The sequence below is a fragment of the Monomorium pharaonis genome, chromosome 2, assembly GCF_013373865.1.
Source record: "Monomorium pharaonis isolate MP-MQ-018 chromosome 2, ASM1337386v2, whole genome shotgun sequence".
Lineage (NCBI taxonomy): Eukaryota > Metazoa > Arthropoda > Insecta > Hymenoptera > Formicidae > Monomorium > Monomorium pharaonis.
In genome coordinates this window covers 32,098,221-32,120,595 of record NC_050468.1, presented here as the reverse complement: position 1 = coordinate 32,120,595, position 22,375 = coordinate 32,098,221, and the positions used below count along the sequence as shown (strand labels likewise).

The following is a 22,375-nucleotide window of genomic DNA, read 5'->3' as shown; positions in this document are numbered from 1 at the left end:
TGTCGTACGGCTCTAAAAAGGGTACGAGCCATCACGTTTGACTCGACAACGACGGTGACAGTACGATTGTGTGAAAAAAAAAAAGAGAGAGAGAAACGTGACGCTTGTTTAACCATGTGTGAATTGAATTTAAGACGAAGAAACTTCGTCGCGCACGAAGACCGCCGCTTCTCTCTGACAACGTTTGCCACGATTCGTGGGAACTTCTTTTTCCCTCTTGAGAGGAGATTTTACGCGCCCGCATCCATGTTCGTGACCACTCTGACCCTAATTTGAACCAATCCTAAATTGACTGAGTTGACAAAATAGCTTCCCAGTAGGTTCTTCCTACGTTTTTATCTCCCTCCCAACGTATCATCTTTTTATTTATTACGGCATTGTCTATTAAGTTTATCATTAATATCCCCCCGTATATTATCCCGTATAATTCCCATTTACACGTATTCCCTCAATTTCTCGTAATGCGACGACAAATAAAACAATAAGTGTATGTAATGTACTTTGACTCTAAATCACAATAAACTTGGACGGCACATGAAAATATATCCTCAAGCCGTCACAGCACACAAGGATAACGAGTTTAAACTATGGAACGGTTCAACAAGTCTCAAATGATTACAATTCATCAAAATAGCAAAAAAACGGTTCATTTCGTTACGCGTTTTTGTAGCGCGTTGCCTCGCGTTAAGACACGCGGGGGCACCGAAGAAGTGGACACGGCGGAAGTGTTATTCTAAAACCGACTCCATCGGTGATCACTAAATTGTTAATTTGCTCTCTTAACGGCAATGCTAATATAAAGAGCTTAAGCTGTGGCACGCAGTTATACGGGTCCCACGATTCCTCGCGAGTATCACGACGCGACCGAAAACGCGACAAAAAAGGGTCCGCTTCGTCACGCGTTTTTGTAATTCGCGTCGCCGCGAGGATCGAGGATCGAGGCTCGCGATGCCCCCGGAAAGCGGTGACGGCAAAAGCTGTTTCTCTCTAAAGGTCAGCGACAACCTTTTGTGCAACAGGTTAACCTGTCACTTCTTTCGATGATTATTAAATTATTAATTTATTCTCTCTCGTCAACCACACAGGGACAAGGTGATCGCGTGGTGTAACGCGCCTAGTGAAACCCGCTCTCGAGAAGTCACTCGTTAACCCGTAAGATAAACAGCGTTTTTAATGCGCGGCGCGCCTTCGGGCTGGCTAGCTGCTGATCGTGGGCCGGCCAATCGATAGACGCTTCCGCTTCGACATACCATAAAACGCCGCACGCATCATCGTAAAATCCTAAACGGCGGGATAGGATCGTGACTTTTTATTAGACTGTCGTGGAATTTTTTTTTTTTTTTCTTTATTGTTTTAGAAAGGACCCCGCGCGCGCGCGCGCGCTCTCTCTCTCGCATGGCCGCTCTCCCGCATGCATGCGTGGTCGTAAAACGTCGCTACATCTTTCGCGGGTCGTAAAAAGGTGCAGAAGTTGTCGCGGTGCAAGTGCAGAATGCAAACGGCAGAATCCGACGACAACGCCGATCATCGCGGCCAAAGAGAGGACGGCTGGACGGTTGAAGTTTTAAAAGGGACGAGGGGAAGCAGAGATGGAGGAACGATAGAGATAAATACAGAGAGAGAGAGAGAGAGAGGAGGAGGGAACCGCGGTGAAGAGACCCCTCCGAGGAGAGATCAAGGTTGCAAAGTAGCTCCGATGACGCAATCGCCTGCAGCTGCATCCGGCGACATTTAATTGCTCTCGCCTTGTCATGCCAGATACATTACATATCACTGTCGAGCGATCTCTTTTTCTTGACTCTTCCTCTTTCGCATTCCCGCGGGCCGCGCTCGAATTTTCGGAAGCGCGAAGGCCACGTTTTGAAATATATGGCGAATGTCTAATAACGAATAGCTTGTGCTACTTGTACTTTACTTCTGGCTTGTTGATAATGACCGCATGGACGACCGCGAGAATCGCGAGAACGGCAATTATGAGTTCGCACCGCGTTGGCGAACAATTCCGAAGATAAAGATAATTAGTTATTCTATCTATCGATCACTCGTCGGCGATTAATTATGTAAGAGAGCACTGCCGTGTCCATATAAGTCCGGCATGCAATTGCATCAACGGTCGTTGAAACCGAATAGAATAACGAATTAGCGTCCCCTCAGATAAAATATGCTCGATAAAGAGCGCTATTTTTCTTTCTCCTCTCCCGTCCGCCTCTTCCCGACGCGTCTAATTATCGAACATAAAAGATGGATATTACTGTTCCTCTCGCCGGCAGCTCACGAAATACGAGCGGCCGCGTAGCAATAATCCCTTTTTCTTTTTTTTTTTTTTTTCTTTAGCCTCCGCATTGATCACCGGATCGACACGCGGTCATAAACGCGTCGCAATTTAGAAGATGACCGCACGAGTAAACACCGGTACTTGCGAATCATTCCCCGCGCGTAGCCGTGCGCGCGATGGAACTCGTTTCGAACGGGTGAACGAGAGATCGGACATGGAGATTCGATTCGATCGGCGGCCGGAGCCGAAGGGAAGCACCGTTGGACCGGTTTCAAGGTGAAATAGCAAGGTGCCCGCCCGTTCACCGGCGAACGAAAATTGCTCGTTGTTACAATACCGCCGCGCGCGGCAAAGCGGTTAAACGTAGAACGTGTCTTTCCTGTGACGCAAGGAGAGGCGTGAAATATCGGTCTTGCAAAGATAATCGGCACGAATCAAGTAGAAAGAGATACAAGGTCTGTTCTGTTTAGCTTGGACCTTCTTGCGCCGTTCATCCTTTCTCTTTATCTTTCCAATGTAAATGGAAAGCCAGCGGAAAGTGCAAACAGTGCAAAAAGTGCAGCTAAAAAAAGACAAGTCTATTAGATACTGACATGTTTAACTTGCACAGTAGTCCCTACGACTACGCTCTACCGCCGATAATCTTGATTCCGGAAATAGCCAGGAATAGCTATTTTCAATGGCGGAGACGAGCTTTGCGAATTAAATCAATTAATTATTACTGTCGCTGTAATGTCTCTCTGAATTATCCGAAGGAATTTGAAAGTCATGAGATCCCTCACCCTCAACCAATTTTTCACTGTCAAGATAATTTTTCCTTTCGATGACCGCCGTAATCGCTCGGTCATGTCGAATATAACATGACATGATCGTACAAACAAATCTATTTTTAGTGCCGCTCTTCATTTAGCGTTACTTGATTAATAGTACTCTAACAAATTACTGACGCACAGTTATTCCAGCTAATAATTCGAAATTCGTTAGATAAATTTACACAATGACGTGAGCCGTCCGCTATTTCATGCGCAAATGTGCTTATGAACGATGGAGAAGAGCGGCCAGCTGCTCGCGCGCGCATAACGTAACGCTTCTTAACTGTATATCGTTCATCATCCAAAATTGTCTCCCCCGCGTACAAGCCGAACGCTGACATCCTCCTGACACATCGCGGTATGCGTTGTAGCAATCAAACTTCTCGCGAAGCTCGGGCTCCGCGGAAGCGGGGAAAAAAAAAGTGGGATTTCGAAACGTCCCCCGGAAGGAGATTCGTCTCCCTCGAAATTATGAAAGTCCGCGGAAGCCTCGACCATTAACTTGCCTGCCAAGAGAGGTACGAGAGGAAGAACGGAAGATTCGTCATTTCCGCGAACGGCACGTAAAACAGAACTTTAATACTCGCCTCGCACACCCGAGCTCTCGAAAAGGAGACGGCGGAGTTAGGGGACGCGGGAATGTTCGCATAAAAACGCCTACGTGGTCGTGGATAGATAGGCGCCTGAGTTCGAAGGGACGGGAAAAGGACTTTCTCCGTTTGAGGATGCGCGAGGGAAAGGCCGGCGAAGTCACGCGGCCGGAGTTGTGAACGCGCGACATTCATTGCCAATCTTCCCTGTTTGGATTTCTTCAGCCGAACAAAAAAAACGCCGATGAATTTCTCGTTTGCTTTACATCGTGAAATTAAGCGATTTTATGGGTGTTAAAGTGTTACATTATTTGTGCTGTACCTGAATAAAAAATAATTTTTTATAATTATTTTTTATGTTATATGAGTTTGGTATTTTACTATATGCTGTTAACGTTTTTTTCTCAAAGATATATATAACTTAAAATTTGTCATAAATCAGAAAATCTTTAAACAATGAGTAACACTATATGCGTGATTTATAATTGTTAATACTCCGTCACTGGATAATTTGATTAAAAAACATTAACCTATGTAAAATGATTGAACATAAAACATTAACCTATGTAAAATTCTATGTTAGAAATTTTAATTGAAATAATTGGCCTACTCGCTGTCTCTACTATTTCGTAATTCTTCGTAATTTTTCAATTTACGACTATGCGCATTCCTTTCACCCCAGCAATACGAGACATGAATAAGATTTCGCTCGGATATATATACGTATTATGCTGGATTTACCACTACTAATACGTCGACAAGTCGTGTAATCTCAAGGAGGGTTAAAGCTCAAGAGACATGGTATTATTCCGGGTTAATAAGCTGGATATTGAAAATTACACTGTAGAACGAGACGCGACGCACAATTTCTTTTCTCCGTGCTCCCTTTGTTTCTAACTAACTGCTTAACATACCTACCACTAATCATGGACAACAATTAATGAAAACAATTAATTACATTTTAAAAGTAGCTAACTAGGGATTATGTATATTATGTAATAATTAATTAAGCGTGGATACACGCATTTCTCGTTTCATTGAATAAAAACTAAACATATCAAATCTGAAAAGCTTAGAGTTACGTAGCATGGGTTTTTTACGCCTTTCCAATTAGATTATAATTGACGAAGCTAGTATAATTGCTATAGTGGTTTCTTGCAACACGACAGAACTTTCCACGCCTTAATCTCGTACATCATCTCAATTTTAAATTAGATTTTGTAACGAGCGTATGACGAGTCAGTGAATCATCATTCGCGTTTGTGGTTTCCGGTACTGGCAACCTAGGTTCGGTGGGCCCTGTAATAGGCGAAGAGATCGATGATATACTCGCGCGAACGTTGATGAAATCGGCCCCACGCTCGCAATTTGCTTCTAGTCGTACAGACGCCGGTGCGACTATCATGCGGTATGTTCGTATGGTACGTACGCTCTAAATTAGATTTTGCAACAAACGTGTGACGAAACGTGGAATCATCATGAGCAATTGCGGTTTTCTGCTATGACAACTCATCATTTCGCGATTAGCCGACTCTAGCACAATACGGTAATTAACACATAAAAGACCGTGTTTTTTTTAAAAGCCTGATATCATCACAAAATTACCTCTTTAAAAAAAGATAAAAAAAAGCTATAAATCTTTGTTTCCCACTCGAGATTTTAAATAAAATTATTGTTCAAAGTTCAAGTAAACGTCTTTAAAGCTAAAATCTGTTAACTGCTGACTGTAGTTTTATTAATTATAATTGATTTATTATGGTTACATTTTTTGGAATTTTACTTAATATTAGTGGTATAAATTGCGGCTGAATTAATAAATAATAATGATTTGTAAAAAAAGGATCGAGTTCATTTGGAAATCGCCTAACCTTTTTACGTAAAAAGGTTGAAAACTATTCATCCAAATATCATTTGGTAATCTTAATATCATTAGTGGCAAAGAATAGTTCTTGCAAAGAAAATCGGGTACGAAAGTCGGCTGCATTTTCATAAAGCAATGGTTCTCCTTCATTATGTGTAATTTATTCGAAATCAATTGCATTCAGAGAAACAAGATGGAAGCTACTCAGTCACGATGGACGAATACAATCAGGAGACATGTAACTTGTGTACAATACAATCAGGGGCATTATAATGGCGTCTGGTGCGCGCTCGCATTCACAAAGAGGCTTCATGACATGCGATTCACCGATCTTTTTCCCCGTTTCTTTCGTAGAATAAAGTAGCTGAATTATACTATTAACTATACAGAAAAGCGTACATTCTTAAATATTACAATGAAATGTAATTGCTGAACGCAAGATGGATGGTATTAGAAGCTCTCGATTTTATACGCACGTACGCGTGTTGTATGTATATGTGTATGTATGTATGTGCGAGCACACAGAACCCTGGGCGACCTTTTGGAAAAATCATAAGGGTAAGGCAAAGCAGAAAGGAGGGAAAGAGCGAGGGGAAGGGGGGGGGTGCTACACAATGTTTAATGTCAGGTTGCAGGGAAGTACGCGTCGAAAGTGGGATGAAAACCCCCTCGAAATCAAATCAATTAAGCCACGTGCAGCCGCACGTCCCTACCGTTCGTGATTGGATCCAATTGGATCGAACGTTCTTCCGAAAATGGAGGAAACTGTTAGCGTAGAAAGGCCCCTATCGGGCTTTTTGATGAAATCCAGCTGTAAATCCAGACACGTTAGCGATGGAATTATTTCAAACTGTTTTTCGAACCTTTACCTGGCAATTACGATTTTACATGTATCATCGCTTTGTTCTCCGTTTGCATTTCTATTCTTCACTACGTTAACGCAGCTTTAAACATTTGTTCATATTTTTGCACTCTCGCGAAATTCTTTATTTTCAATTCACGTTTTTCATATTTAGAAAACACGAAACACTTTGAAATCATCTCTAGTGACCCAGAAATTCTTTAAAAAAAAAAAAAAAAAAAAAACCAGTTTGCGCGCGTGTCGTGTTACGAGCTTTGATTTAATAATAAACTCGGATTTACTCGGAAGCCCCGGATTTTACAGGACGCCGCTTGCAAAAAAGGGAGGGAGAGAGAGGATGCAAAAAGGGCGCAAAAAAAAAAAAGCGCAAAAGCGGGCGCCGGGAGAAAGCGAACGTGGAAAAGCGCCGCGCGCGCGGCTGGCACGCGTCGTCACGTCCGCGTGAACGGGAAAATCGCGGAAATCCAGAAGTGGGCCGCGGGAAATTTCCAATAAAACAACCTCCGCGCGCAATATTCGGCGCCGCGTCGCTCCGGTGGCGTCCGGACACGTCCCGTCCCGTTCCGTCCCGTCCCGCGTCGCACCCGGCCCAATAACAAAGCAATAACTATCGACAGCGTGCACGTTGCCCATTACACCCCTGGTGTAGTACAGCCAACCGGTCCATCGGTCCAACTACGTAAACGCGGCGGCTACGCGGTGGTGGAGAACGCAATTGCAATGGGGGCCGTCCGCCCTCGCGTCGTCCCCTCGCGCCGTCACAATTCTCCCCGGTTTGCGTTGCAGCCGCAGAGCGACGCAGCGACGCGTCGCGTCGCGTCGCGCCGCGTCCCCGTGCATATTGCAACGCCGCGCGCGCTCTTTCCGACAGCATTAATATTCCGCATGCGCGTATTTGAGTCACAATCATCGTGAGATAACTAAGTTATTGCGAGACACTTGGCACGGCAGCATGAATATTGTATAGCGATAGTCAAAGGACAGAGATTCTCAGGGACAAGGCTCACGGACGGATCTCGAGTTTACGACCGAAACGCCGTTTGGAAAGTTAAAAGAGATCGCGCGCGCGCGCGAGAGAGAGAGAGAGATCCTTTCCCCGCCATTGCCCCGCAAAATTGCACCGAACGTTCGAACCAAACGGAATGTATTTTAGATCGCCGGTTACCGTTGCGGAACATCGGTAGAGCCAAGGAGATCCAGAGACTTTATCTAAACCAGAGATACGTTTTTCAGCTCTAATAGTATTATAATTTATCGGATCTTTCAACACGCATCATCTCACCAAAATTTATTAATGAAATTCCACACACACAGTTAATAGAATATCCTTCTCTTTAAAAATCCGCCGTAAAATAACTTTATATGAGTTGTTGATTATTGATTCATGAGATTCTAGAAATCACGTAGCAACTATTTTGACGAGTTTAAACTAATAGCAGGGACATTGGTTTATGATCTAACAGACCGCCAGCTTTCTCCCTCATTATTATCTTAATAATTCGTACCCGCCATTTCTCTTGTTCTCCTCTCTTTTAATGCGCGCAACGCACGTACCACGTTTTCTTATTGTACATTAGACCGGAGTTATCTACGCGGCCGGTGCGGTGCAATAGATAATCGGTTTTCTCGTGCGTGAGCATGACCCTTTCTACATTGCAGGCACGTAAGCCATGCACGTACGGTGCATCGGTCAGTCTGGCGAAATATCGCTTCGTCTCGCTATTTAAAGCTATACTCGGAGAATATATCCTTTCTATTAAAACGGTCAGTTCGTGCAGCCAAGCTTTTCCCGACCTATCAATCATATTTATATTTGCCATACTTTGACAAAATTATGCTTCGAGCGAATATTATTATAAAATGCGTAACGTATGTTACATTATCTTTTATTAAAGTTATTTTTTTTAGAGAAATTTTTTCGTATTAACAAAAAAGAGCAAGAGTGCATATAGATATCTGGAAAAATATTTTAACAAAAATTTGATAAACATTCTAAATATAAAGCATTCTCTTGCACCTCAAATAAAATAATGAGATTAACATTATCGCGTTAAAAATAATATACGGTTCTTCACAAAGATGCGTATATGTGCGTAACGCATTGATAGGCGGATGGGTCACGGATGCGTGAAACGATCGGACATTCTGTGGAATTTCAGATACGATATCGTTCGGTACACGACGAAATGTTCATCCGGATCGGTTTATTGCTCAGCAGCATCCTCCTCCATCGTCTGGTTTATTGCACTCGGAAATGGGATTGTTGGGGATGATTTTACCCGTTGCTTCACCGCCCTGGTCTCGTTTTTTATATACGCACTCGTACGCTCTCTTTTTTTTACAATGGCATCAGGTGTCCGGAATGTTGCACGGGTTGCTTGAATTACTCATGTGACACCAATCCACACGTTATTTATCAATTGGAAAAAACAAATTATCATGGTATAATATTTTTTAACGTAAATTTAATATATTTTGATTAAAATCTATTAGCAAAATAATCCTGAATATATACATATGAATATATGTTTATGCACACCTTGTGAATTTTATATAAATTGACAAACTCCTTTTAATCAATGATTAGCTATTAATTACGTAAAAATATGTAACTATTATTATTAGATAATAATTTTTTCAAATCCTCTAAAGGAAAACATTTTATATTTTAAATATATTTTCCCTTCTAATTACACGACAGACTCATAATGCGACAAACGGTTGAACTTCTGGATAACCTTACTTAATTATTGATTGCTTTTAGTGTCTATTCCATAGTACCATCATGGCTGTAATGTTATGACAAGCCGTCGGGGAGAACTATAACTCATCCTGCGCTGTCACCCCATAAATTGCTCATATCAATTAGCACACTACGATATCAATTCTCGACTCGTTAGAAAAAATTTCACAGTACAATAATTTTATTCCAAAACATCAATTACATTTGATGTTTATCATCAAATAGTTCTGATCGTAGTAATAAACATTTAATATATGCTGAGACTAAAAGTATTATCCAAATTAATGATCCAAATTAATTATTGCCATGATTAGTATGCGGTCGCGTCGCTATCGCGCCAGTACAGAAACGAGACGAAACCCTGTCATCGGCAAGCCTGAGAACTTTAATCGAATCGTTTGTCATCGATGACATTTACAACATAAAACAGGTCTCTCACGTCCGCCTTTGCCGCAACGTTCACTTCGTCCACTTGAGCTCACAAAGAAGGAAACCTCTTCTCTTCGCAATGCGACACGAGAAACCGCCGAAACCCTCCAAAATCCTTCAATCTGTCGTCCCGGCCTACGCCGAAACCATTCTCGTGCCATCCATCTATTCGCCCGTTCATACGACTGCCGCATAATAAGCCGCTCGAGGGTTAAACAGGCTCGTGCCTCCCAATCATGGGTAGATGGTTCAAAACGCGAGGGTGGCGGCAGTGGAATGAGACCATGAAGGGATAACAGCAAGGGTGGGAGGGGGCGAGCGAGAGAGAGAGAGAGGAAGGAAAGCCGAGAAGCGGTAGGAGGGAGGGAGGAACAGTGTTTTTTCGACAGGGTAGTCCAGGGCGGTCTGTTGGGGGTGCATCACACACACGGCATTTATGCGGGAATAAAAGAAGGGGGGTGGGAGGGAGGGGGGGTGAGTCTCCCTCGTCGCGTCGAGCGTGCGCCATTTTTATCGCGCGCACCACGCCCGCGTGCTACAGCAACTCCCAACCATTCGGCCTCTCGGTCAATCGTCCGGGCCCGACAATTGTGTGCGGAAGCGAACCAACCCCCCGTTTAGCTCCAATACGCGCAAACAAGCGGGGTTTTTGATTTCTCTCTGCCCCCTACCCCTCCGCGGTTTCTTCTTTTTTTTTCCTCTATCATTTTTCGTCCTCGTGAAACGCCGAATCAAAATTTGCCGGTGTCATATTATCCCGAGCCGTTCGAGGGACAATCCGCTCCGCGCCGCGGTCGTGCCGCTGATTAAAAATTTTTCGTCCTGTCGGTAGTTTTAATTATCGTTGCAACCGGTATACGTGCATCCAGATCTAGCGCTGCCGGTTTAATTAATTTTGCTTCGTTTCCAATATTGCTTGACGGGGGAGCGATTCGCACGACCGCGCGAATCTCCCACCGTTGCCCGCTACACGTACCTGTTTACGCAATCATTTATTTCCAAATGATAATTCAGATTGTATTGTATTTCGTGTATAGATTCAACCCTCACCACGAGCGAGTGAATGATTACACGTTACGTGACAGTCGTATGGGGTATCAAACTAGCGGATAAAAAAAAACCCCTGGCTTGTATAGTGCTTAGTATAAACTCTTTCGTTGCTATCAATCGGAGATACAATTGAAATGATACGATTGGTACAGTTGGTTCGTATAAAAGTTAAAGCTCGTGTACAAATCGACCGAAATTCATGGTTGTGGAAAAAACGTCCCGTGTCGCGCGCGAACCGATTATTTTATGATTTCTCCCAATAAACGATTCCGTTCTCACGTGTCCCCATATGAAGCTTCACATCGTATCGGTTTGCACGACAGCCTCGACCGACGCGTTCAGCAATTACGGGAGCGTAACGAATACCACGGGACGGGAATGACTCTCTCGACGATCCTCGTAAGGTTCTCCTCTCATCGCGCGTGTGGGGGACACGAGGGGAAACCCCGGGGTCGGCTCACCTCGTAAACACGATACGACGATCCGTCGTTACGCGGGGTAGAGCTACCATCTACCTATTAGCATATTACAGTGAGAGAGCTATGCCATGGTAGGCAGTAAAGCGGACGAGTAACCGTCACCAACGGGTAATTCCCCTAACATAGGGCGCGACACGACGATAATCATAACTCGGACGCATGCGAATCGTTAATTTCACTCGAGATTAATCGTCGCACTCAGGTCCTTGGGAGTGATCCCAATTGCTTCTCGTAAAAGGAAGACGCTTTATAATAAAAGATCAGTTAGCAAAATATGATTGAAAAATTTTCAATTTAAGTTGCATACATGAAGATGATTGTAATCAAAGTTTAAATCCAGAATATATCAGATTTTTTTATTATATGATCGCCATCTCCCGGAAGGCAGTAGCAAATCATGAAGAATACCTGGGTCTAAGATCACCCTACATATATTTTCCGAAGGCTACAAAAAATTTGAGACTGTACCAGGTCCAAGGAGGTCTAAAGCTCTATTAAGGACCAAAACTGCATAAGAATTGAAACCTGAAGCTATATCAAACTTAAAAAGGAGATCTGGGACTCAGGTTTTCTATATTAAGCCTAAGGAAAAAGAAACCTTAGTGGGAGTCACAGAAAAACTTTTTAGATTTAGATCTAACATCTAGAGACTGATATAGTTCTCCTCTTCTATTACTACTACTACTACTATATGCATGAAGAGATTTATATTAAATTTTTCGAGATATTGATTTTGTACCTAATGTTTCGGAATCTAAAAATTTATTTGAAACGAAATGAAATCGCAGATATAATTTATCTCGGAGTGAAACTTATTTTATTCTGTAAAAAAGAATCTTACGAGATAGCAAAGAGAATAATATTAAAGGTTGCACATCCGGCATGATCTCACGATCTTCTTTCTCATGAATCGAGTAGCTAATTGTATATGAGGCGATGTCAGAAAAAAAGATACAGAAGTGCAGATTCGATTAGTAACTCAACTGGATATTGATCTTGATTTTGATCTTGTTTCTTCCGACGGAGCAGGTTTTCAAGTGGCAGGCGAAGCCAATCGAAGGTATCGGTGCAAAAAGCTCCGGACATTAATAAATTAACATATTTTTGTAAATATTAAATGAGCGATGGGGTTTCGTGTCCCTCTCGCCTCCCCTCTCCCTCTACCCGGTTCTATTTTTACAATTTGACCCGGATCACGAACAGGTTCCTGCGGAACGGAGATCGACGAGTGAACGACGTGTACCGCGTTTTATTGGGCTCCGTAAAGAGAGCCCGATTTAACACCGGTTATAAACACCTACCCTACCACGACTGGTAGTCGATCGGGAGAAATAGAGAGGGAGAGAAAGAGATAGAGAGACTCGAGAGGCTCTGAACTTGTCCCTATAATGCGAAACATAGTAATGACCCGGCACGAATCCAAATTACCGCGTCACGTCGCGTGATATCGGCTTGACGTGCCGAACGATCATCATTAGCGGGAATGCTCGTTGCCTTGAAAAATTTAGACGTCCGTATGTCGCGATGCGCGCACCGTCGCGACGTCAATTTGAACGTCGGTTCGAGAGGGCGTCCCCGCCCGTAACGTCGGGCACGTGCCTAGTACTTTTCCGGTTGATAGCCGATTAACGTCTTTAGGCGGCAACCCGTCGGTTATCGCCGATTATTACAGGCTTCGGGGAAACGTGTGTGTTATAGTTGAAGAAATAATACACGGGAGTGCACGCGACACGGGACGACAGTGCGCGTTCCGCGTAATGGCCTATCACCATTATTTTTAATTTTTTTATATTTCCATATTAATTTGACATTCCACTATGGTAATCGATAACTCAGCCCCATCAGTTAATCAATAAGCTGGTTGGGGTCGAAATAATAAGCCTGATATTTCTGGAATTTAAACGATGTGCTATAAAGTGTAAAGTTACAAACTGTACTAAAGAATGAGAGAGAACACATGATTTTTTTAATATTGCCATATTTAATGCTGCGTTTTCAGTATATTATTTTTATTTTTTTTTTTAGATATATATAAAAAACTAAGAACTAAATTAACAATTTTTATTCGATTAAAATTAATTTTAGCTGATAATTATCTGATAATGATTTTTATGCGCTTAGCTTCGCTGTTTATTTTAAAGAAGCGAATACTGCAGTTTATTTAACTGAATGTGCACGGCAGCATGAAGCGTCCAGGTGTCGCGAAATTAAACGCGTGTTTCAGAAAGAGTTAAACCAGAAAATTCCGAATGCTTTGGTTAGACACGCTCTACCGCGGGGCTCAAAAAAAAAAAAAAATTAACCGGCACGGGCGTTTAAGTCAACTATAAATTCCTGTCGGCCGCGACATCTATGTTAATTCATAGCCAATCGAGCAACATTCGTCTTCCGCTGTCGCAAATCGAGATCGCGACCGGACGCGGACTATAAATCCTCAAATGTGCGTGCTTCCGCGAAATTCACATGTAGATCATAAGAAATCAGATGGAATCGATACGCAATCCTTCCCCTCCGTACAGGAACGGAATAGAAATAAGAGCGATAAGGATCGGTGGACCGCCTCGGCTTCCAGTCGGTTGACTGCGACCGGCGAATAGCGCCTTTCTATTAAATTCCGCCATTTTACATGTATCGCGGGTGGGGTGTCTCGCTTCGTTTCGCAACCAAAACGCGAACGTCTGCACACGACGCCGCGCCGACGATGCGTACATGCTACACGACGGAGCAGAGAGGAACGAGAGGAGAGAGAAAAAAAAGAGAGATCGGCTCGACGTGAAGGAAGGGGGGGGAGGGAGGGAGGGGAAGAGGGCGCCGGGCAAAGGATAGACGAGGGAGAGAATCGGGGAAAGGAGTAATAAAAAGTAAGGTGTGCTATCGCAACGAGGAAGTCGGCATTTCGCGGTTGCGTGCTCGACGCGCGAGATGACGTCAGCCAAGATGGCTGACCTGCGCGGCGCGGCAGTCCTTCAGCGTTTGGCCGAGCGTGCGTGCATGCGTACACCCGACACGCACGGGTGCTCTCGATAGACGCAATGACATCGGAGAGGATACCGGGCAGATTGAATGATTAGAGGAGCAGACGCGAAGAGGATGGGACGGGGGGAATGTCCGAGCCGAAGGGGGAGAAACTCTGTCGGATTATCTCTTCGTTAAAGACTCTGCGATAGAAAATCTTTCTTTTTTTTTTGTCACGAGAATTTATTTTCCCGCGCTTCTATCTATCGCAGTCACGAAGGGTTCACTTTTTTGAGAGAAACGTAAGAGAAACACGTCGAACGATGAATAATGTACTTAAAGTTGAAGTTGTAGTTTTTACATCGTCATCGTTTAATTTATTTCTTCACTGAAAGATACGGATAAATATCAAGTCGATACGAATCTCTTAAATCAAGTTTCAATGATCCAAGATTAATCCTTAAAGGAAAATGAAGAAGGAAATTGATTTTGATAAATTCACGGTGCTAATTGATTCTCATTTCATTGAATTACTTCAATAGATGTACGAATACAAGTTACCCGGTATTATAATTCACATAAATTGAAAAGTGATAAATATGCAATTTGCAAACTAAAAACTGTTTTTGCCGACTAATCAACTTAAAAAAAAATAACAGCGCGAGTGTGAATTTCAATCACATATTTCTTTTGAGTCAAACGACTTTCATAAAATTTTTGAATTTTGATAATCTTTAGCAGAAATATTATGCTTATTCTTTAATATTCTTATTCAAAACTGTGTTTTTTTATTCAAGAAGAGGTATTCCATATTCAAGTAAACATCTTTTGCTTACCACGTTTCTGACGACAAATCACGATAATCTAAACATGTTTTTAACGTATATGTAAAGAAAACGTAATGCGATACAAAGCGTTTAGCGATAACTAATACATTCTGCCGCGTCTAAGTGTTTTCGCGTTCGGATACGTTTACCGCGCGCGCTCCGAAATAATGATATTGTCCGCAACGTTCATTTTTAAACCATCGGGAAAACCGATTACCTGCCCGATAAGCGAAATTCACGTCGCGCAAACGGGAGAAGTCGAAGCTTCATGTTTCTGCTGTGCTTCGCGTTGGCTCACGCGGCAGCGTCGGCGTCGCCGAAGCGACGTCTTCGCGGATAAGCTGCAACGCCGCGACTCAGATCGCGCGATTAGGCGTATCGCGGAAGGCAAACGGAAGAGAGAGAGAGAGAGAGAGAGAGAGGGGGGAGGGGGGGGGAGAGAAAGAAAAGAGAGCAGGGCAAAACGAAGAAGGCGAGTCTGACAAACACGACGGCTAACGATAACGATCTGACTGGCCGATACGTGCGCGTTTCACGCGTCCGTCTTGCCTCGCGGATCGCGTCTTCGCCGACCATCTTCTCCCGAGACGGGTTGAGGTGGATAAGCGCTTGGTGATAAGCGCGCAATTATTTTGCACGCGCTTGAAGCACACGGGCGGCGTGCGCAGCTGGCGTCTAGCCTCAGATCGGATTAGCCTCGGTGCGGCGTTAAAAGCATCGTCGACTTATCAAAGATACGGGTTTTAGCGCGATATAATACGTGGCATAAGTCGCGCTTATAACTGAAACTACCGCCCCTTACGATAACGAGAACCGTTACCGTGGGTATAACGTCTCACCTCGTTCCCGGCACTATCGGGAATAAATTGCGAATAAAGACGCGCGGGATCTTCCTACCAGCGAACAACTGCCGCCGTTAATTGGAGTTACGCGGATCGCGTGCTGAAAAACTTTCTGTTACCCCGGTATACATATATCCGCGTTTACAATAGGACAATTTATTCCTCGTACACACACGTACACCTGTTTACGCGTATCTTTTTACGTATACACACACACACACATACACGCGCACGCGCACACGCAAGAACACAGAGTGTAATCGTTACGTCGTTATGCGATAAAACACTGTACGGTACACACCCGAAAATTTTCCTAATTAAATACTGTCAACATTGACAAACTACGACGAGAGGACCGTGCGGAGCTATAAGTTTTTGAGGCACGCACACCGTGCAGCGAGCGCGCCCGTGAGGAATGTGGCGTGCGCAAACAATAATATTTCCATCGGCGTTATCGTCGCGCGATTATTTTTTTTTTCCTCCCGCGTTATCGGTCGCCCGCCGCCGTCGCCGCTGCCACCGCCACACCGGTTTACACCTTCTCTTACGCTGTCGTTCGCATTTTTACCCGCACCGCGCGCCGCGCGCACCGTATCGAACCGCGCCGTTACTCGCGCCGTTGTCGCGCGCGCAGGGACGCGCGCAATCGATTTATCTGCGCGCGATAATTAATGATTACGGTGGGGCGCGGCGTGCTGCTACTGGCGCAGATAATCACCGTCCGATAAATGCGCTCTTCTCGCTTTTTGCGCGAAATAAATCAATGGGAAAAAAAACGGTTGCGCGCGCGCCGCGCCGCGCCGCGCCGCGCGTTGGTGCGTTCCTGCACGGTATCATTTTAACGGATGATATTCACGATGGCTTCAATCGCCCGATATTAATCAATGGCTCGAAGCAATCGCTATTTATGCGATCGCCATGTCGCACTCGTCACAGTCGTGCCATTAACAATTTTTTTTGCGGCTAATGGAGCGTACCAATTTTTAAATCAGCCATCTGACGTAATAACGAGTCATTTTAGATATATATCGGTTATTATGTGCTTATCGTTTGCTCCGATTCGATCCCTGAGCGACTCGTGATCGTGGGCAAATGGCAATTTGTCATCGAGCCTATAAGGAATGATTGAAACGAATAAAAAATATTTTTATATTAATTGCACTTATTAAGAAAAAGATAGAAAGACAGAGAAAGAGAGAGAGAGAGAGAGAGAGAGAGAGGACGAGGAAAATAATTAAATGTTAGTAATCATCACATCTGTTTGCATAAATTTAACTGTCGAGCGACGCAAGTTCGCGGCGAAGTTATAATGATGTGTTCGCACTGAATTTCGCGAGTCGAATTCCCAGCGACGTATGCTACTACCGTGAAAAAAAAAAATATGGCAGAGAAACGTGCGATTTTCGGGGCTCGCAAAAAACACGGACCGGTTCAGAGGCGGAGGTTCTGCCCGATCAGATGGCCCGAGCTCCGATTTGCATGCGGCCTTTGGCTCCAGGTGTCCCGGGATTTGCATACGAAAGGGTGGCGCTCACAGATTTCTCCCTTCCCTCTCGCATTTCGTCCCTCTCGCAGCTCTCTTTCTCTCTCTCTCTCTCTCTCTCCCTCTCGCTTTTAACCCCTGGCATCCGCGCATTTATGGGTTACCGGCTCAGCGTGTCGCGTCGTTAACTCGACGTTAAAGTTTCGTTAACACTGCGCTTTAACTCCTAAAGCTCGCTATTGGACGGATGAAACTTCCGATCGAATCTAATTATTATCAGCGATCATGCAAGACAGCAGCGAGGCGTGATTGTGCGATCGGTTGTAACGCGACACGCGTGACCGAGCGTGCTCGATCTACCAATGATGAATCGGGGCAAAGTTTTTTTTTCTGTGCTTTCGCGAAGTAACAATACGCTCGAGCGTAATGCGCTGACAAGGAAGAGAGATCCAATCAATTATTTGCTTTGAAAATTGTCCCTCACGCGAATACCGCGGCCTCTTCCGTACGCAGCAGTTTTGCACGCAGGCATTTGGTAAAACGAGTCTTCCACCAAACGTATTAATTCACGATATGTCCCGCCACTACTTGAAGGATACGTCTGACATCTTTTTTTTTTGTTGTTAATCGTCTTGCTAGATGTAGCACGATAGCAGGATCACTATACAGGGAAGACAGACTAACGAACCGCGTTGTCCTCGTCATCCGCGTGTATAGCCTAATTATTTTGCTCGTTAACGACCTCGAGACCTTAATTGGGGGACGTGACGATCAACGCCATGAACGGTCCCTTACACCGTATATATGTGTGTGTGTGGATGTACGGTTAACCTGAGAATATCGATTCTAGGCACCGCCGCCTCGCGGCTTGGAACATGCCATAACGTGTGGTGAATAATAATTATGCACCGCAACAGTTGTTTGTCAATCAAGATTGCATTGGCCCAATCTGCCTACGCAGTTATTGCGCATAGAATACAGCGTCATGCTAAATTAAAACCGTGCAACGATCTACCTGTAATATCGTTTTTCAAACTTTTTATTAGAAACCGGTTCTTACGTTTATTTAGGCTTTTGTCGCTTTTCATACACTTTTCGATATGATATGGATCTGAAAATAAAATTGATAGATTTTCAGAAACTAAAGTTACTTAGGAAACTTCTGGTCGTCTAGTTAATAATCCTCTTTCAAGGATCGCCGACATCTTTTATCAATATACAAAGAGAAGTTAGAAACCGGGTGGCGATATGAATTTGTTAGAAACAGTGCAAAGTTCGAGAAGTTTGGCTCTCCTTCGTAATTATTGATCTGATAATGGTCGCGGGGCAACCGGTGTGCTCACGCTCTGGTCATTTAAGTTCGTTACGTGCACGAAATGCATTTTCGAGTTTCTACCATGGCACAAACTTTTTCGACGGAAATGCACTTCAATGTCAGATTAAATAATTAAAACTGTCTATATGCGTGCGATATGTCTCTTCTTGCCTTGTGAAAAGAAAAAAACGGTAAACAATCGTGCGTGAGTGCAATACAATGTGAATGAATTGAAGAAGTAGAGAGGAAAATTTAGTATTCCGTACGCGCGCGGAATATTTTACAAACTCTACGATTGCTATTAAAAAAATATATAAATCATTATCTAAATTTAAGAGATATTTAAAAATTAAGGAAACTAATCATGTGTCGTCATTAACTTTGTTCTTTTAAAATTTAATCCTTTTAATCTATAATACATCTAATTATTTATTTCTCAAGTATTTTATTTACATAGAATTTATAAATCGTCAAGAAATATCTAGCAGATCAATTATTTCAATTTGCTTTAAATTCTGTTATCTACTTAAAATTCTCTGTCATTTATTATTGTTCCAAAAATATTATCCTCGGTCTATATGCAAGAATTATAAATTATGTTGTCTGCATCATAGTCGTAAACATTACTTAACTGCGCGATATGTGCGCGTTGCCCTGTATTTGCATAAGTTTGCGTGAAATACCTCGCGACGTTGTCGTTCTTTCTTCTTGTTTATTTTTTTCCTTTTAATATCCCTTCTCTCTCTCTCTCTCTCTCTCTCTCTCTCTCTCTCTCTCTCTCTCTCTCTCTCTTTTATTCGTTCATCACCATTGCGTGCGTTCTACGACATGACGCTTAAGAATTTTTTTAATGGTGTCCCATTGCGAGAGGGTTCGTTAAATTTCACGGAGAAATACGGCCCGTTCCAACGCGCAATTCACACAGTCGTACAGAGATCTTAAAACCTCTTTTTTTCAAATAAAGGTATATCTTAAAAATTCTTATGTACATATTGTAATCTCCACTATCTTTATTAGCCGTATTTTTCGTAAAAATTGATCGACTATCTTGATCACATCATACAAGGTAATTTATTCTTCGTTAAAATTTGCTAAATACATCAAAAGTATAATTAATAATCGTAATGTGACTCGGTAATGACAGAATTAAGATAACATCATGTGATATTCCAAAATATATCTTCATAAAAGTTTCATTATATAACAATCCAGTTTTTAATAGAATTTAATAAATTCTACTTAGCATAATTCTATTTTATTACTTTTTAAATGCATTTAACCGCAATTAATTCCAGAATATTTTATAAGATGTCATCTGTTTTATGTGGACAAAGCTATTCTGTATGATGCTCAAAGTTATCTGAATATTAAAGGAAATGAACGTAACTTACAGCTATTTAATTATGTTAGCGTTAATTAGCTGTTAGTTACTGCTTTGCGACTTAATTTCGACGCTACCTTGACATTCAGGAGACACCAAGCGGGCATCGAGAATACGAAGTTGGGTTCATCGAGTCATTGGCCCTGGTTTCCCGACGATAAAGTCAAACGTAAATCGTTATCTTTATTGTGCCGCAGCACTCTTTACGTGGCGCGGCTGCAAGCGTTTCGAAATCGACTCTCATCGAAAGGGCCCTTGCTCCTTTTTATCTTCCGGCTTGCCGAACATAACGAAGACATTTCTTTCTCGTGAAAAAAAAAAAAGAGAGAACGACGCGACAACCGAGCTGTCCCCTATCTCTCCCTTCTGGGAGTCGCTCCGAACAACAGCATCCTCCTCTCTTTTTCTTTGCTCTTTGCACTTGCTCATCTCTCTAGTTAATTTTTTTTTTTTTGCAGTATCTCATTCTTTCAAGGTGATTGTAATTTTATTTAAACTACCAAGAAGTTATTTTCTTCATTAATATACTGCACGTCCAATACCTACTTTTTTTTGCTTATAATAAGGGTGTTATGCGGATATAAGTGAAATCGAACGAACTATTTTCAGTGGCAGTAAACGTGACGGTTGTTGTAAGCGTTGCGGCAACGTAGTACGCAGTTAATGATAATTGTTCAACTGGCTTGATGACTTTAATTAGGAACACTTCTGTAATGCGCGCGAGTTTCATTGTTCTTTTTTTTTCAATTGATTCCTCCTTTTCCAACAATTATACAGTACCGTTGGTATATTTTGCGTAAAATATACTTCATAAAAAGATCACGTGCGCTATCGCGATTAAATTAAATTATTAAGAGCACAGATTTATTTTGTGCAGAATATAATGATATAACGTATAGGCTATTAGTGCAGATAATAACAAAGATAAGTATGTATCGATTAAAATTAAATTGCAACTAATTAATATGTTCACGAGGATGTAATAAATTTATGCGTATATACACATTACAACAAAAGAGGAACATATTTATTAAAATAATGAAGTAACCAATTAACATATTCGTGGCAGGGTACGTCAGAAACTATCTTTTAATAAAGCCGATATTTTATATTATGCATAATTAGCCGGCATACCAATTATGATAGTTCTCATCGTCTGAATTTATAATGACATACAAAAATTTATTAATTATATTGATTAATAAACATATTCAGATACGTAGAATATTACGGTTTATTCAACGCTGTCAACTGCAAATTCTCTCTTGAATTAATTTCAACGGGATTGTCATTTCGTTGCCATTAAACGTTTCGTCCTTCGTGAAAGAAAACCGCGACGATTTGTGACCGACTGAAATATCGCATTGCCGAGTTACCCCCGTGAAAGAAAAGAAGTCCAAATTTATCCGCGCCCGGTCGCAGCGACGTTGCACGGAATAACGGGACTACCGGGAGGGGCACGCGAAGTTGAAAGTCTCTCCGAAGTTATCGTTTGTTTTTCCGCGCGGCCTGCTCTCCTCGCGAAGAGAGAGATTTCTCTCTCCGAAGCCCTTTGCGCGCGTGAGGAACGCCGCGCCGCCATGAGCCGCCCTGCCATGTGTTTCGAATGAATTTACATGACGTCCCACCGTGTACCTACGTCACTTTTTGCCGCACGTACACACGTGTGCGTCGCGTGTGCGCGTGTGTAGCGCGTACGAGCGACCCGGCCAGCATGTGGGCAGAGATTCCCTGCAGCGGCAGATGTTGGACCATCTTCCCGTGGCCCCCCTCGAGATACGAAACTCGGTATGATTATACCCTATCTGCCCACCGAAGGCAGGGACGTACCGTCTTGTCGGATTCTTCGTTCGGCTCGGCTCGATCTCTTAGCCCCGACGCTGCCGCGTAACATTTCCCCAAGCTGCAGCTCTAACAAAATCGCGCGACGAAGCTTCACTCGATATTGATACCCGATACGATCATCATAGAATTACACGGTATCACTTACAGACGATATAAAGTTTGAATCTTGAATTTCGCAAAGGCAAACAATAAGTTAGAGAAAAGTGTCGTGAAGAAAGTATCCGTTTGCCGTCTGGAAATCAAATCGAATGTTCCACGGAAACCGTGCGTCGTCTGCCTTGTGAAAATATTCAGTGTCCCGCCGAGCAAAACGGGGCACATCTATCGCAAGCTTTTTATTACTTTCTATTAAAACTAGTTATATAGCTTACGGCTTAACGGTTTTCCAATCCTTATACCTTACCGATCAGTGCCACTGAGCAGCTGCAATCTTCTTACCGCGGGCTTTGAATCTGAAATAAAAAGAGAACGCTAAATTAATATCTTGACGGTCGTGTCATTTCGATTGAAGCGGGTTTCAAACTTTTGTAACTTAATAATAGCATACACCTGGGTCATAGCGTAAGTTCGACAAGTATTCGTGGTTCTTACGCATGAAAGTATACGACAAACTAACTTGCTAGAAT

The 22,375-nt window shown here is 42.9% G+C and overlaps 1 protein-coding gene and 1 long non-coding RNA gene across 3 annotated transcripts in view; one reads left to right on the top strand and one right to left on the bottom strand.

The window, feature by feature from the left end:
* The window catches only part of LOC105839886 (UPF0489 protein C5orf22 homolog), a 639,614-nt gene that overhangs the window by 439,647 nt on the left and 177,592 nt on the right, over window positions 1-22,375 (top strand). The window lies entirely within an intron of this gene.
* LOC118644463 overlaps window positions 1,329-22,375 on the bottom strand; it is a 31,799-nt gene continuing 10,752 nt past the window's right edge. Inside the window, exon 2 of the long non-coding RNA XR_004962236.1 lies at window positions 1,329-22,201. This is a non-coding gene — a long non-coding RNA (uncharacterized LOC118644463). The remainder of the gene's footprint in view (window positions 22,202-22,375) is intronic.